The following is a 6,107-nucleotide window of genomic DNA, read 5'->3' on the forward strand; positions in this document are numbered from 1 at the left end:
TCTGTGCACAAGTCTGAAAAAGTGGCTAAAAAAAGGTTTGTGACAGTCCAGATCTAATTTGGCAGCTGGATTTTTCAAACCCAGATTTCACAGGTGTCGACCCCTGCAACTTGGGTGTCGACCCTTTGCTTTTCTCTCTTCTTTGCATTAAGTTTCAAATATTCTTGGTGTCGACCCTTGCTGCTGGATTGCATTATGAAATTTAGTGTTGAACCTTGTGGTTCTTGGTGTCGACCCTTGTTGCTAGATTGCATTATGAAATGTAGTGTCGACCCTTGTGGTTCTTAGTGTCAACCCTTACTACTAGATTGTATTATGAAATTTAGTGTTGACCCTTGTTGTCTTGGTGTCGACCCTTGCAGATGGAACACTTAGGCATTTTGAGCTTCACTCTGGTGTCGATCCTTGCTCTCTCTTTCTTTCTCTCCCTCACGTTGAGCTCAAGTTGGAGAAGTCTAGAAGTGTGTAAATGTGTTCTAGAGCCAACAACTAGCCTTTTATAGGCTTGGTTCAGATTAGACTAATTAAGTATGATTAGTTCTAGTTAATTTATTCTAATTATTCGATTCCAAATCAAATTTCAATTAAACCTACCATAAATATCTAAAAATTCCATATTACACTTTGACTTAGTCAATTTCGTGTTTAGTGGCCGAATAGGCCTTCAATTCACACATTGAAACAAAATTACAGATAGATAATCCTATGACCGACAGATAAAAATGCAAATAACACATGACACGTGCAATTAACTCAGGATTTCATCTTAACTACTCATTAGGCATTCTTAATCATGGTTTATTAGCTAAGTACAGATCGGGGTTGTTACACAAGGGGTAGCAACATCACTTCCCCCTTAGACTGTGCTCAATTGCATGGTTATAATCAGTTTGACAAAACACCAACTTACTTTTTGTGGAGAAAAATAGTTCGACACAAAATTTCCTTTTTGGCGAGCAAAATCAACTCAACAAAGAACTTCCTTCTTGGTGAGCAAAATAAGCTTGGCAAGGAATTCCCTTCTTGGCGAGCATAATTAGTTGGGCAAGGAATTCTTAAGTTAGTTCTTGGCTAATAAAATTAGCTCAGTAAGGAACTTCCTTATTGGTGACCAAAATCAACGTAACAAGGAATCCTAAAGTTAGACAAACCACCAACTTATTTCTTACAGAGCAAAATTAGCTTGGCAAGGAATTTCAAAGTTGGATAAACCACCAACTTACTTCTTAGCAAGCAAAATTAGCTCGATAAGGAATTTCAAAGTTGAACAAAACCTTCAACGAACCTCTTGCGAAGCAAAATCCGTTCGGTAAGGAATTCTAAAGTTGAAGAAAACCTTCAACAAACCTCTCATTGAGCAAATTCTGCTCAGTAAGGAATTCCAAAGTTGATCAAAACCATCAAAAACCTCTTGCCGAGCAAATTTTACTTGGTAAGGAATTCCAAAGTTGATCAAAACCATCAACAATTTCTGGCTGAGCAAAATTCGCTTGGTAAGGAACTCCAAAGTTGATCAAAACCATTAACAAACCTGTTTTTGAGCAAATTTTGCTTGAAAAGAATTCCAAAGTTGATCAAAACCATCAACAAACCTCTGGCTAAGCAAAATTCTCTTAATAAAGAATTCCAAAGTTGATCAAAACCATCAACAAACCTCTTTTCGAGCAAATTTCGCTCGACAAAGAATTTCAAAGTTGATCAAAACCATCAACGAACCTCTTACCAAACAAATTTCGCTCAGTAAGGAATTCCAAAGTTAATCAAAACCACCAGCAAACCTCTTGCCAAGCAAAATTCGCTCAGTAAGGAATTTCAAAGTTGATCAAAATTATTAACAAAGCTCTTGCCGAGCAAAATTCACTTGGCAAGGAATTTCAAAATTGAACAAAACTTTCAACAAATCTCTCACCTAGCAAAATCTGCTTAGCAAGGAATTCTAAAATTAAACAAAACCTTCAACAAACCTCTTATCGAGCAAATTTCGCTCGATAAGGAGTTCACTTTTAACTGAAGGGCAATAACATCCTTTGTCCCTTGGACCATACTTCCAATGCACAGTAAAGAATCTATATCACCGAGCAAATTTCACTCGACAGAGAGTTTGAGTTTATTATAACATGTAAATTCATAAAGAAATGGCGATCTTGATTAAACAACCTACAAGTTATATGTCACTTTTCCTCGACCTTCTTACTGGCATCTTCCAAAATTAATCTCCCCTGATCTCTTCAATTGATCATTCCTCGAGAAGGAACATCTTCAATTACCAGGCCATTTAGCAAGGCTTGTTCTTGAGGAGTAGCCCTGAACCCTCCATCAATGTAGTGATCCAAATACCCAGCAGCCGCCAACTCTTTCAAGTGTTGTTTGAGCGGTGTGCAATCTTCTATTTGGTGCCCTCTCTCATCATGGAAGGTGCAACATACCTTGGGTTATATCTCCTTTGTGCCTTACTTTGTTTCGCCGTCCACTGAACGTATGCACTACAAAAAATTAAGGTTTTAGAGATCAAAATTTAGGGACAAAATTATTTTTTAAGAACCAAATATTTTTTTTGCAAAAAGTGTCGTAATTAGATTTTTAGCAACTACAATTGGACATTAGTGATGAATTATTATCATTTTGAGACCAAATTTTTTGCCTAAAAAACTAAATTATTTTGAGACCAAATTATTTTGTCCCTAAAAGTCTATTTATTAGTGACATTTTCAAAATTTTGTCGCTAAAAGCTTTGTTTTTGACTTTTCGGGACGACCTTTTAGTGACTATACTCACGACGATAGAAATTGGCCCCTAAATGTCTTTTGCAACAAAATTTTTACTTTTACAGACCAAAAAATTTGGTCACTAAAACTCTTATATGATGTAGTGATGCCTCATCGCAGATTTCACTCAAGATACAGTAAATAAGTATAGTGAAGACTGTGGTAATATAGCGATCCCGGTTTCCCCTTTTCTTTAACTGTTATATCCGGACTTAGGTTCCGCGGAATTGGTTGTCGTATATATCTTGTTTACATCCTTTACTCCTTGCATTTGAGTCTTGGGTTGTGTTGGGAGAGTTTGTTACAGGTTGGTTGGACTTAGAAACCAGAGTAGTTGCCCAGATTTTGGCCTTCACGCTCGAGCGGGGATTTTGACGCTCGAGCGGGTCCTTCGTTGTCGTCTATCCGCTCGAGCGGGGTTTTCGACGCTCGAGCGCATTTTTCCATCTTCCAGTATCTCCTCTACCGTGTTGTGCGCTCGAGCGGGAGTTTTGACGCTCGAGCGGGATGTTGTGTGACGCTCGAGCGGGGAGTGTTGACGCTCGAGCGGAGACCTGGTTTTGTAAAAGTTCTGGGAGTGTGTATCCGCCGCTCGAGCGGGATTGTTGACGCTCGAGCGGGAGTCTGTGAGTGACGCTCGAGCGGGGGTTTGGACGCTCGAGCGGGGCGACTTTTATATAAAGCCGAGATCTGACCTTTTTGTTCACTTTTCAACATCCTTTCTCTCTCATACTTTTCCAAAAAGGTATTTTGAGAGCTCCTCTCACTAAAACCCTAACTTCTCTCTTAGGATTGATCTAGTAGGAGTTGTTTTCTCACCTTGGGCCTTTACAAAAGTTGTGTTGATCGTCGAGGGCTATCTTTTAATCTGAAAATTTCGGAATTTGGAGCATTTCCGTTTCTTCATCTTCTTCGTTGAGCCCCATCATTCGAGGTAGGGATAACCTACTCCATCTTATGAGCTTTGTCTTTGAATTTTAGCATTTTGATATGTTGGAGGTTGTTGGGTAATTTTAAGAAAGTTTGGCCTTTGTGTAATTTTACAAAAGTTGGGGTTTTATTTATAATAAACCTAGAAGCATGTTTGGTATAGAGAAATTGAATAAATGTTGAATCATTGATGAAAATGGGACCTAAGGGTTGGGATGGTAATTATGGAAAATGACCTAATTACATTGTTTGATTAATTGAGATAATTAATTGTGAGAAATGAGGAAATGAAATGAAATTGTTGAGATTGGGAATGTATGGGGAAAAAGGGGTGTAGTTGAATTATTTATCACTCACCGAATTGAAATGTTGATTGAATATCCATTTGTGCATTTATTTCCTACTTAGAAATAATTGCTTTGGGCTACCGGTGGAGGGTAGTGTTGATTGTTGTAGACAATGCATGATGATTAGGCAAACTAAAACTGATCAATCGGATGTGTCATAGAGTATGACGGTTGATAGAATACATTAACTTTATGTATTGAGTGATTATGTGTATGACCAATGTGTTTATATGCATTATGTGTAGACGGTTGGTAGAATACATTAACTTTATGTATTGATTGATTGCGTATGTGATTCTGTGTTTACATGCGTTATATTGTGTATAGAACCTTTGTGTTTATATGCATTGTGTAGAGGGGGAGATGGGGGATGTACTCCGCAGTTTAGGGGAAGATGGGGGATGTACCTCTAAACCGGATAGGATTGGGAGGAGATGGGGGATGAACTCCGTAAATACAGCTCATATGCTTGTCTAGTGAAGTGTAGATACAGCTCATATGCTTGTCTAGTGAAGTGTAGATACAGCTCTTATGCTTGTCTAGTGAAGTGTGGATACAGCTAATATGCTTGTCTGTTGATGTGTGATATGCTTATCTATTGGAATGTTGATATAGCTCACATGCTTATCTGTTGTAGTAGTGATATAGCTCATATGCTTATCTATTGAAAAGTCTGTTTGATTTGATATAGCACTAAAATGTATATCATCATCGTTTGTGAAGTATGGAAGTAGTTTATGTGTTATTGATACAACACCAAAATGTGTATCCACCGTGAATTTTGAAAATGTTCTAGTGATGAACTATAATCTCATCAAAATGTTTTGGCCAGAGTACTGAACCCCGTTTTCAAACTCAAAGTTGAATAAGAAATGAAAGGTGAATTGTAACATAGGTTTGGTTGTCATGGAATTGAAATAAGATGTAAATGGAAGTGTAAGTATCGACCACCTATCAGTGCTAATCTTTTAATCATTGTTCATAGTTGGTTTAGTATATCTCTGCTGGGCTGTGGCTCACCCTATATGGGAACATCATTTTCAGGTACAGGTAGCATGCCGCCTCTACGAACATAGCTTGGGAGGCTAGGGGCAAGACATACTTTTGTTGCCTTATTTTCCTTTGATGTACTACATGTAAATTCAAGCCAAGGGCTTAATGTGTAACCGAGTTAATACTCTCTTTTGTAACCAAGTAATAACTTGGAAAGCTGTAAGCCCGCAGGGTATTTACTTTTGTTGTTAACGTGTAATACTTTTGTAATGAAGTACTCTGATTATTTGAGGGAATGTGGATCTTTTGTATATAAATGTATGTTTATATTGATGGGTTTAATATTATTATTTTGGGGGCGTGACAGGTAATGTCGGTGTATGCCTTCAATTTCCTTCTACTTCATTGTCTCAGGGATTGTTCGCCCGGTCATTATTATTTCAATTTCTCTTGTTGCGATTATCTTCTCTCTCAACTATGTTGACTTTAGCCGTAACCTTCTTGTCTGCCACTATCAAATTGCCTTCATGGTAGTTTGGGTTACGTCCTCTTCAACCCTTATATGTTGGTTAATTATATCCATCAATGCTTCCATAGTCAAAGGTGGAGTCATTACCAGTGAGTCCCTCAGCATATTTCGACTGGGCAAACCTCGCTTGTACTGGGCAATGGCCAATTTAGTGGGGCATTCATTAATTTCATTGAATGTCTTCCTGTACCTAGCATTGTAAGCCTTCAACGACTTACCTTGCTCTATGTTCACCTCACATGAGATGATCGAATTCCTTTGGCATTTTTGTATTTCTCTTTAATTTGGTGACAAACACCTCTGCTAATTGTGACCAGCTCTCGATGCTCCCCTCTGGCAGCCTTTCAAACCGTTTCAAGTCTAATTTGCCCAGACTTAAGGGAAATAAGATGCACATTAAGGCATCGTTTTGCCAGTGAATAGCCATGACTTGCCAGAAAATGGCTAATGTGCATGTAAAGGTCTGTTTTCCTTTCATATATAGTAAACTTTGGCTAATGAAAGCCAACAGAAAGAAGCACGTTCTCCATTTTTGAGGAGAAT

This window comes from Camellia sinensis, chromosome 1, assembly GCF_055761805.1.
Source record: "Camellia sinensis isolate YWXY chromosome 1, ASM5576180v1, whole genome shotgun sequence".
In the NCBI taxonomy this organism is placed as follows: Eukaryota; Viridiplantae; Streptophyta; class Magnoliopsida; order Ericales; family Theaceae; genus Camellia; species Camellia sinensis.